The sequence below is a fragment of the Choloepus didactylus genome, chromosome 2 (assembly GCF_015220235.1).
Source record: "Choloepus didactylus isolate mChoDid1 chromosome 2, mChoDid1.pri, whole genome shotgun sequence".
In the NCBI taxonomy this organism is placed as follows: Eukaryota; Metazoa; Chordata; class Mammalia; order Pilosa; family Megalonychidae; genus Choloepus; species Choloepus didactylus.
In genome coordinates this window covers 56,566,830-56,587,616 of record NC_051308.1, presented here as the reverse complement: position 1 = coordinate 56,587,616, position 20,787 = coordinate 56,566,830, and the positions used below count along the sequence as shown (strand labels likewise).

The 20,787-nt window shown below is 37.8% G+C and overlaps 1 pseudogene; it reads right to left on the bottom strand.

Annotated features, from left to right (window-relative positions):
* Positions 1–11,777: 11,777 nt before the first annotated feature.
* LOC119511647 overlaps positions 11,778–20,787 on the bottom strand; it is an 88,559-nt pseudogene continuing 79,549 nt past the window's right edge.

Genomic DNA, 20,787 nt, shown 5'->3' with positions numbered 1-20,787 from the left:
CATGAAAGTAGGCTCATCAGTTAGATTAATGTGCATGAGATTTTGATTAGGAGGAAAGCAGGATGAAGAAGGGTCATGTAAGATAGTTTTTTCTTATTAAGGTGGCAGCAGAGGTGTGCCGGTTTGAATGTATTATGTCCCCCAGAAAAAGCCATATTCTTTGATGCAATCTTGTGGGGCAGACATAATAGTGGGGATTAAGTTGGAACGTTTGGATTAGGTTGTTTGCATGGAGATGCGCTCCACCCAACTGTGGACAATAACTGATGGGATATTTCCATGGAGGCATGGCCCCACCCATTCGGGGTGGGCCTTGATCAGTGGAGCCATATAAATGAGCTGGCTCAAGGAGAGGAAACTGAGTGCAGCTGTGAGTGATGTTTTGAAGAGGAGCAAGCTTGCTAGAGAGGAACGTCCTGGGAGAAAGCCATTTTGAAACCAGATCTTTGGAGCAGATGCCAGCCATGTGCCTTCCCAGCTAACAGAGGTTTTCCAGAGCTATTGGCCATCCTTCACTGAAGGTACCCGATTAGTGATGTGTTACCTTGGACATTTTATGGCCTTAAGACTGTAACTGGGTAGCCAAATAAACCCCCTTTTTATAAAAGCCAATCCAACCCTGGTGTTTTGCAGTCTGCAGCATTAGCAAACTAGAGCAAGAGGTCCAATCATTTATTTGTCAAGTGAGATTATGTCTATCCAAGCCATCCCACAGAAACTTAAGTCAGTATGATGTTTGGTGTAAATCACTCCAAAACTATGACTTATACAATTTTTTTCTTTTTCTGCTTCATCATACTCCTGGTTGTGTGAGGACTGGTAGGACCTTAATTCTAATAGCTGTGTCTGGTATAGACAGAAGGCCTAGGGAAGGGAGATGGAGCCTATGAGTAGAGGTATATGAACTTATGACTTCTATAAGTTCTCCATTTAAATAATTTTGCAGAGGAGTTATGGTTTTGTGTAGGAAAGTTCTTTGCAAAATGGGGCAGTAGAGGAATGCCAGAGAAAGGGATATGTTACTTCATTAATTTTAGATAGATCAGTGTGGCTGGAGGGTAGAGAATGAAGGGGAAAGTAGCACATGGTTAGGGTAGAAGGGTGGGCAGATGCCAGGATATGTTAGATTTTGTAAGGCATAGACCTCACCCAAGTTTGAGTAGTGATGCCATTTACTGTGAAGGGAAACTCTGGAGAAAGAGATTTGAGAAGGAAGATGATATTGAGCTTGAGGTGTCTGAGATATTCTGTCAGTTAGACAATTGGGTTGGGTGGTTTGGGAAGCTCAGGAGAGATAGCATAGGCAAAGTGTTATAGTGAAAAGGCACAGGGTTTTTCCTGGGTTGGCTCATATATAACTTATGAGAGTACATAATGAGTTCTCTTTGTAATAGGCAGGACTCCTGATTTCAAGATGCAGAAACCTTACTTAAATTGCTCCAGCAAAACCAGGAATTTATTGGAAAGATATAGGTGTATTTCCCCTGGTCAAGGAAGAATTGATGAACCAAACTACAGGAAGGGCAGAAATGTAGTTGGGCTCAAGGGCAACTGAAAAAACAGCTCTTATCGTTTTGCCTCTTTTCCTCATGTTCTCTTAAAGCCTGCTGGCTTCCTCCATATGGAAGCAATGAGACATGATTCCCAGCTGATCCTATGATAAACAGTTTAAAGTACAGATAACCAGAGAGAAAAACTGTCTTTACAGTCCCAGTTTGAAAGTCACAGGCAAGGAATTTCAGGTCTGGCCCGGGTCGGATGCCTCCCCTAAGCCAGTCAGCTCTGGTGGGGTCCATAGAGTGGCAGGCATGTATGCACATGGCAGAATTAAAGATAGGCCCTCGATACTGGTCTGGCTACTGTGTTAGATGCAAAATAACAGCGGGTTAAACAAAATAAAAATTGATTTCTCTCACATGCAAATGCCCAGGTTTAAATAGTCTTGAAAATATATTTAGCAAGACTGCTATGTACCCAACCAGGAAAGGTCCAGATTTTGTGAGGCTGAATATTATTTTTAGAACCCTCTTTAAGGAAAATAATACAAATTTTCTAGTAGAAAAATTAGGTACTAAAATGAATATTTGTTAAGTATGAGAAATCTTGCAGTTCTAGATCCCTTTCTCCTGAGATCTCCTTTGCCAATTTACCAAACAAGCGTCATAATTTCAATTTGTTCTCCTCTCCATCTAGAATATTCTATAACTCCCAGCAATTGCCAGCACTCACAAGGGTCCATGCAAGTGAGGGGTCCTGAAGCTTCAGCTTCATTGGCTTCACAGTAAGATTTTTGCCTCTGTGCTGAGGTGAAAATTCTGTTACCATGTAAGAAGAAAATAGGTGAACAACTAACAGTCTCTTCCACTATCCCATTATACATAACCCAAAAGGACATTGTAAGGATTTATGGTAAGCATTTCTGTAAAAATATTTCATCTTAATATTGGAGAAACTTTTTAATGCAGTCAATAGATTATAATGGAGTGCATTTAAATGTGTTGAATTATTTGTCCCTGGAGGTTTTTAAGTGCAGGACAGATAACCACTCATAGAGATGCTTTAGTGAGGATTTGAGTAACAGATTGGACAGGGCTTAGTTAGATTAGATGAAGTTGAAGGTAGTATAGTGAAATGCAAAGGGCATGAATTTTTAAGTAAAAATGATCTGAATTTGAATTCTCATTTTATCTCTAGGTAGGAGAGTGACATTGGGCAAGTTGTTTAACCTCTCTGAACTTCGATTTCCTCATCTATAAAATGGGGATAACAAGACCTTTATTACTGGGTTTCTGTAAGGATTAAATGTGAATGAATTTTAAACATTCAGGTACATAATAGTGCAAAAGAAATGATTTCTTTTTCTTCTGCTCTTTTACAATACTGAAATTCCGTGGTTCTCAGCTTTATTTTGAAAAGTCGGTAGGCTTTAGATGAGCACAGCGGGAGATGGCATTCCAAACTTTATAAGGTGATTCCTAGTTTTTCTCTGTCCAACATTCACTCCCCTTTTGGAGGAGCTGCTCCTTTTCCAAATGTAGTACAGGGAATTTGGAAATAATTTATAAATCAGAAAACAATCCTTTTATCACCCATTTTCTCCATTCTTGGGTACATAATTATTCATGACTTAAATGGCAGAAGTCATTTTCCCTCTTTCAAGAAGGGCAGGTAGGTATTATATTTACTGACCCCTTGCAGATCTGAGAATACTTTTCTGTTGTCTTCACCCAGGGACATTTATTTTCTTGGGTATAAAATACTTTTTTGCAAATCTGTTTAGTGTCTGGCTTAGTAGAAGACAGCTGGGTTCTTATATACATTTCTGTGTTCCATCTATTGCAATATATTGTCTTGTTGGAATATACAAAGAAAATCTGGCCTTACATTGATATGTAATTGGAAAAGAGAAAGAATTTTAATATTTTCAGATAATTCTGAATATTCTTTGATGCTATACCAAAATGCAATAAGTGGCAGTTTGCCAAAAGTTAGTTGCCATATGGAATCTAAAACTCTATTAGTGAATTTTTCATACGCTATTAAATTAGAACCTACTGCTCTTTCACTTTGAATGGATCTTTTACCCATGCAGAATTTCATAACATCTTACATTTGGTCATTTGGAAAATATTCGTTCACAGAGTTATGCACATCTTCCAAATATTAAGACATTTCATTAAACAATACCAAAATATTGCATTCATTTACATTACTAGTGATGTCATCAAAATGTTTTTAAGTATTCAGAAGCTACTAAGCTCAAGTGGCAGATGCAAGTTTTCCATTATTTTAATTTTCACCTGAAACCTCAAATTTTTTCATTGGTGACAAATATTGTCAATTGTTTTCCTTGGAGTGGTAGGCTCACTTTGTTTGTTTTCAAGAAAATGTCTGCCAAATACCAAATCTTAAATAATCATGGTTTGTCTGTTCTTACAGGTAAAAGTGGTGTTATATGAGAAAAGCAGCTTGTTCAGCTTGCAGTGCAATTGCACAAATGCGTTTTTCCCGAGACAATCATTATACTTTAGTACACATCAGAAATGCTTTATTTATACTTCCTATCTTGTCACACAGAATTATTGTTTGGGGTGATAGAAAAAGTTTTAGTAATAGATGATGTTTTAGTTTGCTAATGCTGGAGAATGCAAAACACCAGAGATGGATAGGCTTTTATAAAACGGGGGTTTATTTCACTACACAGTTACAGTCTTAAGGCCACAAAGCGTCCAAGACAACACATCAGCAATCAGGCACCTTCACCGGAGGATGGCCAATGACGTCCAGAAAACCTCTGCTAGCTAGGAAGGCAGCCGGCGTCTGCTCCAAAGCTCCGGCCTCAAAACGGCTTTCTCCCAGGACGTTCCTCTCTAGCAAGCTTGCTCGTCTTCAAAACATCACTCCCAGCTGCACTCAGTTAGTCTTCTCTCTCTGAGTCAGCTCATTTATATAGCTCCACTGATCAAGGCCCACCCTGAATGGGTGGGGCCACGCCTCCATGGGAACATCTCATCAAAATTATCTCCCACAGCTGGGTGGGGCACACTCCAAGCAAATCTAACCAACACCAAAACTTCTGCCCCACACAAGACTACAAAGATAATGGCATTTGGGGGACACAATACACTCAAACCGGCACAGATGATGATGATTTAATGTAGCACAACATTGTGAAAGTAATTAATACCACCGAATTGTATATTTGAAAGTGGATCAAATTGTACATTTAAAAGTGGAAATTTTGTGTTGTATGTATGTTATCACAATAAAATTTTATAAAATAAAAACCCCACAGGAACAGACAACAGAGTGAACCCTAATGTAAACTATGGGCTTTAGTTAATAATATAATTCTAATGATATTGGTTCAATTGTAACAAATGTACTCACTAATGCAAAATGTTAATAATAGGGAAAACTGTGGAGAGGTATATGAGAACTCTGTTCTTTCTGTGTAATTTTTCTTTAAACCTACAACTGCTCTAAAAAATAAAGTCTATTTTAAAAAAAAGAGAGAGAGATGTTAAGACATCCCCAGATGAGCAAAAACAAAGAATTCACTACTAAAAGGCATGCCCTAGAAGGAATACTAAAAAGAGTCCTTCAGGCTGAAATGAAAGAAAAATGGGCAGTAACTCAAATCTATGTTAAGAAATAAAGAGCATCAGTTAAGGCAAACACATAGGTAAATATAAAAACAATATAAATGTTTTTTTCTTTTGTAAGACTATTCTCATGGTTTAAAACACAACAGCATAAAGCAATGATTATAATACTGTGTGGATGGTTCAATAATGTAAAAAGATGTAATTTGTATGACAATGCTAGAACAAAGAAGAGGGGAGAGAAAAGAACTATACTGGAGCAAACTTTTTGTATACTACTGAAATTGAGTTGGTGTGGTAAATTGAATCATGTCTCCCATGAAGAAATGTTTAAATCCTAACCCCTGGTCCTGTGAGTGTGAACTCATTTGTAAATAGGATTTTGAAGATCCTATTAAGATGAAGGAAAAATGAATCAGGGTGAGTCTTAATCTGGTATGACTGGAATCCTTATAAGTAAGCAAAGGCAATTTTGGCACAGAAGTACAAATCACAGGAGGAGCCCAAGGGGACAGAGCACAATGTGACGGAGACAGAGATTAACTGCCAGCAAGCCACCACCAGAATGCTACTGACTTAGAAGAAAGCACTCCCTGCTGATAATTTGATTTTGGACTTCTGGTCTCCAAAACTGTGAGACAACAAATTCCTATTGTTTACACCAACCCGTCTGTGGTATTTCATTATTGCAGCCCTGGCAAACTAAGACAGTTGGTATAATCTGAACTAGATTGTTATAAATTAAGAAACAAAGAGGTTGGAAGGAAATTAAGATACAAAGAAGTTAAAAGTAAATTAAGACACAAAGAGGATGAAAGTAAAAGTATGGAAAGAGATAAATCATGCAAACAGTAATCAAAAGATAGTTGGAGTGACCATAAAATGATAGTTGGAATGGCTATACTGATATCAGACAAAATAAAATTTAACAAAAAAAAGTTACTAGAGAGAAATAAGGATGCTTTAAAATGATAAATGTGTCAATCCATTAGGAAAACACACATTTTTAAACAAAATACATAGAGCAAAAATTGAATTTTAGGGAGATATAAACAATTCAACATTGATAGTTGGAGATTTAAATGCTTCACATTCAATAATGGATAGCACTGGAAAAAGATCAACAAGGAAATAGAAGACTTGAAAAACACTATAAACCAACAAGATGTAATAGACATTTGCAGAACAATCCATCAATAACGTCAGAATACACATTCTTCTCAAGTGCACATGGAACATTCTCCAGGGTAGACCATATGTTAGACCATAAAACAAGCCTCAGCAAATTAAAAAGAGATTGAAATAAGATGAAGTATGTTTTCCAATCACAATGGAATGAAATTAGAAATCAATAACAGAAATTAAGCAACACAGTGCTAAGTAACTGGTGGGTCAAAGATGAAATCATGAGGAAAAATAGAAAAAGTTTTGTGATGAATAAAAATGAAAACACAAACTTACGGGATGTACAGAGAAAGCAGTGTTTAGAAGGAAATTTTAGATATAAAAAAGAAGAAAGATCTCAAAACAATAATCTGAACTTATACCTAAAGAAACTACAACAGGATAGCAAGCTAAACCCAAAGCAAGCAGAAGGAAGGATATAAAGAATGGAGTGGAGAGAGTCAAAGCAAGATGGCTGCAGAGAGGTGTGGAATTTAGTTAGGTCTCTAGAGCAACTAGTAAATAACCAGGAACAACTAGTAAATAGTCTAGAACAACTCTTGGGGGACGTTTGTGACTGGACACATATTGTATAACAGCCTGGAATGGGTGGAACAGTTGCGATAGCAGCATAGAACTAAGTCAGCTCCCCAAACTGCGGCGCTGGTGCCCCTCCCCCACCAGCCCAACAGGCTGAGCTGAAACAATTCCCTTTGGAAAAAAGCAGGTTACCTGGAGTGAGGGCAAGTAATTTAACCAAGCTCCAATTGCAGTCTAAATTAACAAATTTGGGCTACTGAATACAAGCTACAAGTAAAGATAAACCCAGAGCAACCATGACAGGAATCTGAGGTTCCCCCCTACAGAGAGGAGGCAGGGCTGATGGAAAAATATATATATAAATAAGTAAAAACAGAGGCTTTTGGAGACAGCTGAGCTCAGAATACTGGCTGTGTCCCAAGAAAAGGGGCACAGAGAACTGGATACTAACACTGGTGGGCCGGTGAAACTGGGGAGCTGGGGACTGGCTCTTTTCTCTCTTTTTCCTTTTATTTGTCTCTCATTTTAAGTAGCTCATTAGAGAAAGCCTCAAGTTTAGAAGATAACTCCCTAAAGCATATAACTTCCCTAAGAACAGGGGTGCAGGGCTCATCTCAAGTGGCTGCCTTCCCTCAGAGGATTCAGATCCCAGGGCCTGGTGGGAAAAGAAAAAAAAAAAAAAAAACCAGAAACAACTTAAGATTGGCTTCTGACACCCTCAGCCCCTGGCCAGGACAGGATCCACTGAGAATAAAAGGAACCACAGCTCTTTATACCAGTGGAGAGCTGCTGGGTGGCAAGCGCCACCTGCTGGACAGGATAGGAAAAGCACTGAATCTAGAGGCCTCACAGGAAAGTCTGACAACTTGCTTCTCAGGGAAACTTGATACTGATTACACCTTCCTCCTGAGACCTGGGCTCATCTGGTCTGGGAAAATCTGATTGGGTAATCAAGGAAACCAGATGCCTAGATAACAAAAAATTACAGATCACATTAGGAAAAATAAAGATATAGCCCAGTAAAAGGAACAAACTTACATTTCAAATGAGATACAGGAAATGATACAAGTAATTATTAATCAAACAAATATGCTAAATCAATTAAAAAATCAAATCAATGAGTTGAGGGAAGATATGGCAAAGAGATGAAGGATATAAAGAAGGCATTGGGAGAACATAAGGAAGAACATGAAAGTTTGAAAAACAATTGGCAGAACTTATGAGAATGAGAGGCACAACAGAAAAGATGAAAAACACAATGGAGACATACAACAGCAGATTTGAAGAGGCAGAAGAAAAGATTGATGAACTGGAGGACACAATATCTGAAATCCTACACACAAAAGAACAGATAGGGAAAAGAATGGAAAAATGTGAGCAGCGTCACAGGGAACTGAATAACAACATGAAGCACATAAATAAATGTATGTGTCATGGGTATCCCAGAAGAATAGAAGTGAAAGGGGGCAGAAAGAATAATAGAGGAAATAATCAATGAAAATTTCCCATCTCTTATGAGGACATAAAATTATAGACCCAAGAAACATTCCTTCTTACTGCCATATAGTATTCCATCATGTGTATATGCCACATTTTGTTTATCCACTCATCTGTTGAAGGACATTTGGGTTGTTTCCATCTCTTGGCAATTGTGAATAATGCTGCTATGAACATTGGCGTGCAGATATCTGTTCGTGTCACTGCTTTCGGATCTTCCGGGTATATACCGAGAAGTGAAATTGCTGGATGGATGGGTAACCCTACATCTAGTTTTCTAAGGAACTGCCAGACTTTCTTCCAGAGTGGCTGAACCATTATACAGTCTCACCAACAATGAATAAGAGTTCCAATTTCTCCATATCCTCTCCAACATTTGTAGTTTCCTGTTTGTTTAATGGCATCCATTCTAATTGGTGTGAGATGATATCTCACTGTGGTCTTAATTTGCATCTCTCTAATAACTAGTGAAGCTGAACATTTTTTCATGTGTTTTTTTGGCCATTCATATTTCCTCTTCAGAGAGCTGTTTTTTCATATCTTTTGCCCATTTTATAATTGGGCTGTCTGTACTATTGTTGAGTTGTAGGATTCCTTTATATATGAAAAATATAAGCCTTTTGTCAGACGCATGGTTTCCAAATATTTTTTCCCATTGAATTGGCTGCCTCTTCACCTTCTTGACAAATTCCTTTGAAGAACAGAAACTTTTAAGTTTGAGGAGTTCCCATTTATCTTTTTTTGCTGTTGTTGTGCTTTGAGTGTAAGGTCTAGGAAGTGACCTCCTAATACAAGGTCTTGAAGATTTTTCCCTACATTATCTTCTGGGATTTTTATGGTATTGTTTCTTATATTGAGGTTCTTAACCCATTTTGAGTTAATTTTTGCGTAGGGTGTGAGACAGGTGTCCTCTTTTGTTCTTTTGGATATGGATATCCTGCTCCCCCAGCCCCACTTGTTGAATAGACTGTTATGTCCAGTTCAGTGGTTTTGGGGGCCAAATTATACATTCTTGATATCAAACCCACATATGGGTTTTTCTCCCATTCTGTTGGTTGTATTTGCACTTTCTTGATAATATCTTTTGATGCATGAAAGTTTTAATTTTGATAAAGTCCATTTTATCTTTTTTCTTTTGTTGCTTGTGTTTTTGGTGTAAAATCTAAAAATCCAGTGCAATTACTCTATTACTGCTTTTTAAACATTTAGGGTTTTTTGTAGTTTGCTGTTTGATTCTTTTATTTTTTCCTTTTCTCATATTTTTTCTTAATGGTTACCTTTGTAATTAAAATTAACATCTTAAACAAATAGCAACTGAGTTAACTAGTTCCAACCTAATTTCAGTAGTATACATACTCTTCTACTCTTATATATCTTCTTGCCTCCCCCTTTATATGTTACTTTCTCAGATTTTATCTTTACACATTTTATGTCCACTAACACAGATTCAAAATGCCAGTTAAGTCATATAGGGGGGAAAGCAGTAATAAATAAAAAGTTGGATAATTCAGGATTTTATATTTACCTATGTAGTTTTGTTACATTTACCAGTGTCCTTTATGTCTTCTTATGGTTTTCAATTACTGTCTAGTGTCCTTTTATTTTAGCCAGAAGACTCTCCTGCATTTCTTGTAGGGCAGGTCTTATGATAATGAACTCTTTTTCAGCTTCTGTTTCTCTGTAAATGTGTTAATTTCTCCTTCACTTTTTAAAAGATGATTTTGTCAGATATAGAATTCTTGGATAAAGGTTTTTTCTTTAAGCAATGTAAATATGTCATCCCACTGTCTCTGGCCTCCATGGGTTCTGATGAAAAATTTTCCATTAATTTTATTGGGGATCCCTTGTATGTGACAAGTCACTTCTCTCTTGCTGTTTTCAAAATCCTCTCTGTCTTTGGATTTTGACAATTTTGCTATAATGTGTCTTGGTGTAGATCTCTTGGGATCTATCTTTCATGGAGTTCATTGAGCTTCCTGGATATGGATATTCATGTCTTTCCTCAGATTTGGGAAGTTTTTGATCATTATTTCTTCAGATACTTCTTCTGCCCCTTTCTCTCCCTCTTGTCTTTCTGAGACCCCAATGATGTGTATGTTTGTACACTTGATGGTGTTCCACAAGTCCCTCATGGTCTGTTCACCTTTATTCATTTTTTTTTTTTCTGCTCCTCACACTGGATAATTTCAATTGTCTTGTCATCAAGTTTGCTGGTGCTTTCTTCTGCCAGTTCAAATATTCTATTGAATCTGTCTAATGAGGTTTTCACTAATGAGTTTTTCTAGTAATTAAAGATTACTGTACTTTGAAACTCCAAAATTTCTGCTTGGTTCCTTTTTATAATTTCCATCTCTTTATTTTGTTCAGATATTTTTCTGATTTTCTTTAGTTCTTTGTATATGGATTCTGTTAGCTAATTGTACCTATTAAAGACAGTTAATTAAAAGGTTTTTTTTACTAATAATTCCAATATATAAGCTTCCTCAGGGATGATTTCTGACAAATTCTTTTTTTCTTGTTAATACACCATACTTTTCTGATTCTTTCTGTGTTTTGTCACTTTTTGTTGAGTACTGGACATTCTTGGTATTATCTTAGTATAACTCTGGAAATATAGTTCTCCCACTCCTCTGGGACTGCTTATTGTTTCTTGTTGTTGTTGTTGTTAAGTAAAGCAGCTGTCAGTTTATGACTTTTCCAAACTAGTTTTACTCCCAATCTGGGAATGGAAAGAGAAAAGAAGAAAAAAATTCAGTACTGCATCTTTAAGACTCCTCTGCCACTTTTGTTTGGGAGGTTTGTGTGTGTGTGTGTGTGTGTGTGTGTGTGTGTGTAACAATGGCTACCATCCAAGCCAGCCCCTCAGTGATCTGAAGTAGTTGATCAAAAACTGTGATCAGTGATCAGACCACACACTCTTGGTTTTTGGAAAACTAGGTCCTTATAGCCCACCTTGGCACCTGCATGCAGCACCAGGAGCCTGGGCTGCAGTCTCCACTGCTACTTGCCATGTGGCTGGGGGATGAGGGATGGTAGCCACTGTTATGAGGGTAAAATTAACTGATACTTACTGCAATTTACCAACCTCTTCCTCCAGCTGTACAGTGTTCCACTAGACTCCAAAGTTTCAAATAGTTGATTCAGACAGAACTGCCAAATATTTGTTTTTATAGGGGACCAATTCCTGGAGCTTCCTGCTCCATCTTCCCACAATCCCCCCAAATAGACTTTTAATGATCAATTATTTTTTATTTGACTAAGTTCCATTTCATGCATAAGCATGACAGTCTTCCCTGTTTATTAAACTTTGGCTGTAAAACAACAAGCAGCCTTGTACAGAACAGTGAAAATATGGCAAGGGCAATGGTAATCTACCGTTTCACTGTAGGATAAATACATGTATTTTTAAAAGGCCTCCCTCCCTTTGGCCATATCAGTTCTCAGTTCAGATCATTTAATACAGACAAGTTCTCAAAATCGCTTCTCTACTTCTTCAAGATCTTTGATGCTGTCATCATCCACATCTGGCCATTTCTCCTGAATGACATCAGTTATGTCATCTGTGAAGTCTCTCTGAATGATGATTTCATCCTCCCCTGTTACTGAGGCATCACAGGAGAATTTTTGAGCAAAAAACCCCTGTGCTTCTTTAAAATCAATTTCAAATTTGCAAGGCCATACACTCCCATTACATATTTCTTCTTTGCTCTGGGAATTTTGTCTATCATAACCTTTTGTGGTATGGTCTTCCTTTTTGGTTTTATTTGACCCCTTCTACCTCTCTTTTGTGTTTTCTTCTCTTCCTCTTCCCCTGCTGTTCCTTGACCCTCTCTATTTCTAGCTTCTTGTTTGGGTGAATTTTCTACGCTAAGTTTTGGAAGCTCATTTAGAAAATTCTTCTCTAACCATTTTCTACATTTAGCAGCATCAGGCATATATCCACATTACTCTGTTGGTAATGTACAGACTCCACAAGAAAGGACTCAAAGTGGGTAATCAGCGTCTAACTTGGCATTGCTCCTCAGTTCTCCCTTGCAATCAGGACCACTGAACTCAGAAATGTCAGCAGCCGTCTCACAAACCCAGGTGGTCACAGAGCCTCCGCTGCCTCCTCTACCGCCCGCTGAAGTGACACATGCAATCCTCTTCCCTGGCCAGGGTCACCTGAGAACCTGTCTCCCCTGAATAGACTTTTAACAAATAAAGAGATTGGCTTAGTAATAATAATTTTTTTAAAAATTCCCACAAATAAAAATCTCAGAAGGAGATGGCTTCACTGGTCAATTCCACCATATGTTTAAAGAAGAATTAACACTCACCCATCTTTCTTGAACTCTTTGAAAAATAGAAGAGGAGGGAACACTTCCCAACTCATTCTATGAAGCAAAGAGCAAAGAATATTAATAGGTATAAAGAGGGCCATTTCATAATGATAAAGAGGTCAATTTATCAAGAAAACATAACCTTAAATGTTTATGCACCTAATAACAGAGCAAATATGAAGAAAAAACAGATAGAACTAAAAGTAGAAATAGAAAAATCCTTTATTATACTTGGATATTTTAACATCTTTATCTCAAATATTGATGCAAGTAGACAGAACATAAGTAAGGATATAGAAGACTTGAACCAAACTATCAACTAATTTGACTTAACATTTATAGAATACTCCACACAATAGAATATTCTTTTCTAGTACATGCAGAACCATATTTTCGGCCATAAAACAAGTCTCAACAAACTAAAAAGAACAAAAATCATACAAAGAATGTTGTCTGCCCTCAATGGAATCAAATTAGAAGTCAAGATCAAAGTGAGTTAAGGAATTCTCCCAAATTCGTGCATGATGGTCATTAGGTTCACTCTCCTGTGGGAGGGGAAGAAGAGTGTTGGGGTTCAGGGTATTGCAGTGGTGGTTGAAAATATATGCTTGTTAGGGGAGAAGGATTCCATAGGAAGTCGATCTAAAAGCAGAAAAGTGTTGGGTATTTTCAGTCAAGGAAAAGATTTGAACATCATGAGGGCCCTGAGGTTAAATGAAAATCCTAAGACTAAATCATCAAAGGCTTCAGTTAATTTTGCAGCTGCTGCCATGCACACAAACAAGGAAGGTAAGCTTTTGCTATAGGGTCAAGTGAGAGGCCAAAATAAGCAGGAGGACCCTGATGCCCATTGAGCCTTTGATTTAGAACTCCCAAAACTTGTACTGATCTTTCATGTATAAATAGAAAGTTTTATTCTAAATGAGGAGTTCAAGGATAGGAAGGTTTTGAAGGGAGTCCTTTAAATTACAGAAAAGTCTCTAGCTTCCCAGGGCAAGTCTCAGGTGTGCCTGCTTTCATCAGACCACATAAAGGGACAGCCACTTCTGAAATCTTGGGAATCCAATGTCAACAGTATCCTATGAGACTGAGAAATCCTCTGTATTATCTTTTGGGTAATTGGGTGGGGCAAGTCAAACAAATAACTTCCAATCCATGAGAAGAAAGAGACTTTTCATTTTGTATAATGTCATGGCTTAGGCAATGTACTTGGATCTGACAAAATGGGAGTTTATTCTTAGAGACATTGTGTTTGTTCCTTGTATATTAAAGCTGTCTGCAAATGAAGTGATTGAAGTCTGCAAGACTCCATCTGGAGAACAAAATAGAAGGTCTGCATATTGTATAAGAATGGAGACCTGAGGAAATTGGAGTCTCTAAAGTTATGGTTGGATACTTGGGAAAAGTAAGAGGGGGGTTTGCAAGCCCTTGGGCCATAATTTTCCAGGTGTATTTTTGGTTTTGCCAACAAATGCATATAGATGCTGGGATTCTGGGAATAAGGGTGTTCTAAACAATATGAGGTATAGATCTACCACTGGAAAGTAAGTAGCTATCTCAGGGATTGAGGATAGGATGGGATTGAGATTGGGGATTACTGGGAAGCAAGGAAGCACAATCTTGTTAATGGCCCTTACATATTTTTTTTTTTTATCATCATTTTATTGAGATATATTCACATACCACGCAGTCATACAAAACAAATTGTACTTTCGATTGTTTACAGTACCATTACATAGTTGTACATTCATCACCTAAATCAATCCCTGACACCTTCATTAGCACACACACAAAAATAACAAGAATAATAATTAGAGTGAAAAAGAGCAATTGAAGTAAAAAAGAACACTGGGTACCTTTGTCTGTTTGTTTCCTTCCCCTACTTTTCTACACATCCATCCATAAACTAGACAAAGTGGTGTTTGGTCCTTATGGCTTTCCCAATCCCATTGTCACCCCTCATAAGCTACATTTTTATACAACTGTCTTCGAGATTCATGGGTTCTGGGTTGTAGTTTGATAGTTTCAGGTATCCACCACCAGCTACCCCAATTCTTTAGAACCTAAAAAGGGTTGTCTAAAGTGTGCATAAGAGTGCCCACCAGAGTGACCTCTCGGCTCCTTTTGGAATCTCTCTGCCACTGAAGCTTATTTCATTTCCTTTCACATCCCCCTTTTGGTCAAGAAGATGTTCTCCGTCCCACGGTGCCAGGTCTACATTCCTCCCTGGGAGTCATATTCCACGTTGCCAGGGAGATTCACTTCCCTGGGTGTCTGATCCCACGTAGGGGGGAGGGCAGTGATTTCACCTTTCAAGTTCGCTTAGCCAGAGAGAGAGGGCCACATCTGAGCAACAAAGAGGCATTCAGGAGGAGACTCTTAGGCACAAATACAGGGAGGCCTAGCCTCTCCTTTGCAGCAACCGTCTTCCCAAGGGTAAAACTTATGGTAAAGGGCTCAACCCATCAAACCACCAGTCCCCTATGTCTGTGGTCATGTTAGCAACCATGGAGGTGGGGTAGGCGAATACCCCTGCATTCTCCACAGGCTCCTCAAGGGGGCACTACATCTTTTTTTTTTTTTTTTCCCTTGTTTGTCTTTTTTCTTTTTTTTTTTTTTTTTTTTTTTTTTTTAACTTTCCCTTCTTTTTTCAAATCACCTGTATGAAAAAAAAAGTTAAAAAGAAAACAAACATACAATAAAAGAGCATTTCAAAGAGACCATAGCAAGGGAGTAAGAAAAAGACAACTAACCTAAGATAACTGCTTAACTTCCAACATGTTCCTACTTTACCCCAAGAAAGTTACATAATATAGCAACATTTCAGTGAACTTGTTCCTACTACAACCATCAGAAATTAACAGACCATAGTCATTTCTGGGCATCCCCAGAACGTTAAATAGCTTATCTGTTCTTCCTGGATTATTGTTCCCCCTTCCTTAATTGCTCTCTACTGCTAGTTCCCCTACATTCTACATTATAAACCATTTGTTTTACATTTTTCAAAGTTCACATTAGTGGTAGCATATAATATTTCTCTTTTTGTGCCTGGCTTATTTCGCTCAGCATTATGTCTTCAAGGTTCATCCATGTTGTCATATGTTTCACCAGATCGTTCCTTCTTACTGCCGCGTAGTATTCCATCGTGTGTATATACCACATTTTATTTATCCACTCATCTGTTGAAGGACATTTGGGTTGTTTCCATCTCTTGGCAATTGTGAATAATGCTGCTATGAACATTGGCGTGCAGATATCTGTTCGTGTCACTGCTTTCCGATCTTCCGGGTATATACCGAGAAGTGCAATCGCTGGATCGAATGGTAGCTCTATATCTAGTTTTCTAAGGAACTGCCAGACTGACTTCCAGAGTGGCTGAACCATTATACAGTCCCACCAACAATGAATAAGAGTTCCAATTTCTCCACATCCCCTCCAGCATTTGTAGTTTCCTGTTTGTTTAATGGCAGCCATTCTAACCGGTGTTAGATGGTATCTCATTGTGGTCTTAATTTGCATCTCTCTAATAGCTAGTGAAGCTGAACATTTTTTCATGTGTTTCTTGGTCATTTGTATTTCCTCTTCAGAGAACTGTCTTTTCATATCTTTTGCCCATTTTATAATTGGGCTGTCTGTACTATTGTCATTGAGTTGTAGGATTTCTTTGTATATGCAAGATATCAGTCTTTTGTCAGATACATGGTTTCCAAAAATTTTTTCCCATTGAGTTGGCTGCCTCTTTACCTTTTTGAGAAATTCCTTTGAGGTGCAGAAACTTCTAAGCTTGAGGAGTTCCCATTTATCTATTTTCTCTTTTGTTGCTTGTGCTTTGGGTGTAAAGTCTAGGAAGTGGCCTCCTAATACAAGGTCTTGAAGATGTTTTCCTACATTATCTTCTAGGAGTTTTATGGTACTTTCTTTTATATTGAGATCTTTGGTCCATTTTGAGTTAATTTTTGTGTAGGGGGTGAGGTAGGGGTCCTCTTTCATTCTTTTGGATATGGATATCCAACTCTCCCAGCCCCATTTGTTGAAAAGACCATTATGGCTCAGTTCGGTGACTTTGGGGGGCCTTATCAAAGATCAGTCGGCCATAGATCTGAGGGTCTATCTCTGAATTCTCAATTCGATTCCATTGATCTATATGTCTATCTTTGTGCCAGTACCATGCTGTCTTGGCAACTGTGGCTTTATAATAAGCTTCAAAGTCAGGGAGTGTAAGTCCTCCCACTTCGTTTTTCTTTTTTAGAGTGTCTTTAGCAATTCGAGGCATCTTCCCTTTCCAAATAAATTTGATAACTAGCTTTTCCAAGTCTGCAAAGTAGGTTGTTGGAATTTTGATTGGGATTGCATTGAATCTGTAGATGAGTTTGGGTAGAATTGACATCTTAATGACATTTAGCCTTCCTATCCATGAACATGGAATATTTTTCCATCTTTTAAGGTCCCCTTCTATTTCTTTTAGTAGAGTTATGTAGTTTTCTTTGTATAAGTCTTTTACATCTTTGGTTAAGTTGATTCCTAGGTACTTGATTTTTTAGTTGCTATTGAAAATGGTATCTTTTTCTTGAGTGTCTCTTCAGTTTGTTCATTTCTAGCATATAGAAACATTACTGACTTATGTGCATTAATCTTGTATCCCGCTACTTTGCTAAATTTGTTTATTAGCTCTAGTAGGTGTATCGTTGATTTCTCAGGGTTTTCTAGATATAAGATCATATCATCTGCAAACAATGACAGTTTTACTTCTTCTTTTCCAATTTGGATGCCTTTTATTTCTTTGTCTTGCCGGATTGCCCTGGCTAGCACTTCCAGCAAAATGTTGAATAACAGTGGTGACAGCGGGCATCCTTGTCTTGTTCCTGATCTTAGAGGGAAGGCTTTCAGTCTCTCACCATTGAGTACTATGCTGGCTGTGGGTTTTTCATATATGCTCTTTATCATGTTGAGGAAGTTTCCTTCAATTCCTACCTTTTGAAGTGTTTTTATCAAAAAGGGATGTTGGATTTTGTCAAATGCTTTTTCAGCATCTATTGAGATGATCAATTGATTTTTCCCTTTCGAGTTTTTAATGTGTTGTAATACATTGATTGTTTTTCTGATGTTGAACCATCCTTGCATGCCTGGAATGAACCCCACTTGGTCATGGTGTATGATTTTTTTAATGTGTCTTTGGATTCGATTTGCAAGTATTTTGTTGAGGATTTTTGCATCTATATTCATTAGGGAGATTGGCCGGTAGTTTTCCTTTTTTGTAGCATCTTTGCCTGGTTTTGGTATTAGATTGATGTTAGCTTCATAAAATGAGTTAGGTAGTGTTCCATTTTTTTCAATGTTTTGAAAGAGTTTGAGTAAGATTGGTGTCAGTTCTTTCTGGAAAGTTTGGTAGAATTCCCCTGTGAAGCCATCTGGCCCTGGGCATTTATTTGTGGGAAGATTTTTGATGACTGATTGGATCTCTTTGCTTGTGATGGGTTGGTTGAGGTCTTCTATTTCTTCTCTGGTCAGTCTAGGTTGTTCATATGTTTCCAGGAAATTGTCCATTTCTTCTACATTATCCAGTTTGTTGCCATACAGTTGTTCATAATATCCTCTTATAATTTTTTTAATTTCTTCAGGATCTGCAGTTATGTCACCTTTTTCATTCATTATTTTGTTTATATGGGTCTTCTCTCTTTTTGATTTTGTCAGTCTAGCTAGGGGCTTGTCAATCTTGTTGATCTTCTCAAAGAACCAACTTTTGGTGATATTTATCCTCTCTATTGTTTTTTTGTTCTCTATGTCATTTATTTCTGCTTTAATCCTTGTTATTTCTTTTCTTCTACTTGGTTTAGGATTGGTTTGCTGTTCATTTTCTAGCTTCTTCAGTTGATCCATTAGTTCTTTGATTTTGGCTCTATCTTCCTTTTTAATATATGCGTTTAGTGCTATAAATTTCCCCCTTAGCACTGCTTTTGCTGCATCCCATAGGTTTTGGTATGTTGTGTTCTCATTTTCATTCGTCTCTATATATTTAGCAATTTCTCTTGCTATTTCTTCTTTAACCCACTGATTGTTTAGGAGTGTGTTGTTTAACCTCCAGGTATTTGTGAATTTTCTAAGTCTCTGATGGTTATTGACTTCTAATTGTATTCCATTGTGGTCAGAGAATGTGCTTTGAATAATTTCAATCTTTTAAATTTATTGAGGCTTGTTTTATGTCCCAGCATATGATCTATTCTGGAGAAAGTTCCGTGAGCACTAGAAAAGTATGTGTATCCTGGTGATTTGGGATGTAATGTCCTGTAGATGTCTGTTAAATCTAATTCATTTATCAGATTGTTTAGGTTTTCAATTTCCTTATTGGTCTTCTGTCTGGTTGATCTATCTATAGGAGAGAGTGATGTGTTGAAGTCTCCCACAATTATTGTGGAAACATCAATTGCTTCCTTTAGTTTTGCCAATGTTTCTCTCATGTATTTTGTGGCACCTTGATTGGGTGCATAGACATTTACGATTGTTATTTCTTCTTGCTGAATTGCCCCTTTTATTAGTATGTAGTGGCCTTCTTTGTCTCTCAAAACATCCCTGCACTTGAAGTCTATTTTATCTGGGATTAATATTGCTACACCTGCTTTCTTTTGGCTGTAGCTTGCATGAAATATTTTTTTCCATCCTTTCACTTTCAGTTTCTTTGTGTCCCTGTGTCTAAGATGAGTCTCTTGTATGCAACATATTGATGGTTCATTTTTTTTGATCCATTCTGCGAATCTATATCTTTTAATTGGGGAGTTTAATCCATTTACATTCAACGTTAAAACCGTGAAGGCATTTCTTGAATCGGCCATCTTATCCTTTGGATTATGTTTGCCATATTTTTCCCTCTCTCTATTAATATCCTTTATTGTACCCATACCGAATCTCTTTAGTACTGAACCTTTCTCCAAGTCTCTCTGTCCTGTCTTTGTTTCTCTGTCTGTAGGGCTCCCTTTAGTATCTCCAGTAGGGCAGGTCTCTTGTTAGCAAATTCTCTCAGCATTTGTTTGTCTGTGAAAAATTTAAGCTCTCCCTCAAATTTGAAGGAGAGCTTTGCTGGATAAAGTATTCTTGGCTGGAAATTCCTCTCTCTCAGAATTTTAAATATATCGTGCCATTGCCTTCTCGCCTCCATGGTGGCTGCTGAGTAGTCACTACTTAGTCTTATGCTGTTTCCTTTGTATGTGGTGAATTGCTTTTCTCTTGCTGCTTTCAGAACTTGCTCCTTCTCTTCTATGTTTGACAGTGTGATCAGTATATGTCTCGGAGTGGGTTTTTTTTGGATTTATTCTATTTGGAGTTCGCTGAGCATTTATGATTTGTGTATTTATGTTGTTTAGAAGATTTGGGAAGTTTTCCCCAACACTTTCTTTGAATACTCTTCCTAGACCTTTACCCTTTTCTTCCCCTTCTGGGACACCAAGAAGAAACAGTCTTATATTCGGACGTTTCATATTATCTATCATATCCCTGAGGTCCATTTCGAGTTTTTCAATTTTTTTCCCCATTCTTTCTTTTATGCTTTCATTTTCCATTCTGTCATCTTCCAGGTCACTGATTCGTTGTTCAACTTCCTCTAGTCTTGTACTATGAGTGTCCAGAATCTTTTTAATTTGGTCAACAGTTTCTTTAATTTCCATAAGATCATCCATTTTTTTATTTAGTCTTGCAATGTCTTCTTTATGCTCTTCTAGGGTCTTCTTGATTTCCTTCATATCCCGTACTAGGGTCTCATTGTTCATCTTTAGTTCTTTGAGTAGCTGCTCTAGGTGTGTCTCTTCTGGTCTTTTGATTTGGGTGCTTGGGCTTGGGTTATCCATATCGTCTGGTTTTTTCATATGCTTTATAATTTTCTGTTGTTTTTGGCCTCGTGGCATTTGCTGTCCTTGATAGGGTTCTTTTAGGGTTTGTAGACCAGTTGAAGTCCTTATCTCTAATTTATCAGATCTACAGCTTCGTGGAGTACACTTTCTCTAACTAACCAGCAGGTGGCGTCCACGAGCCACCTGTTCTCCACAAGCCAGTTCTCCCCTGCTTAGCCTTTTTGGTGAGTGGGGGAGTGAGTCTTGTGGGGCCCAATTGGTGTCCCAAGCTTGCGTGTGTAGTTGGTGTTGTCTGCCCTGTATGTGGGGCGTGTTTCTGGG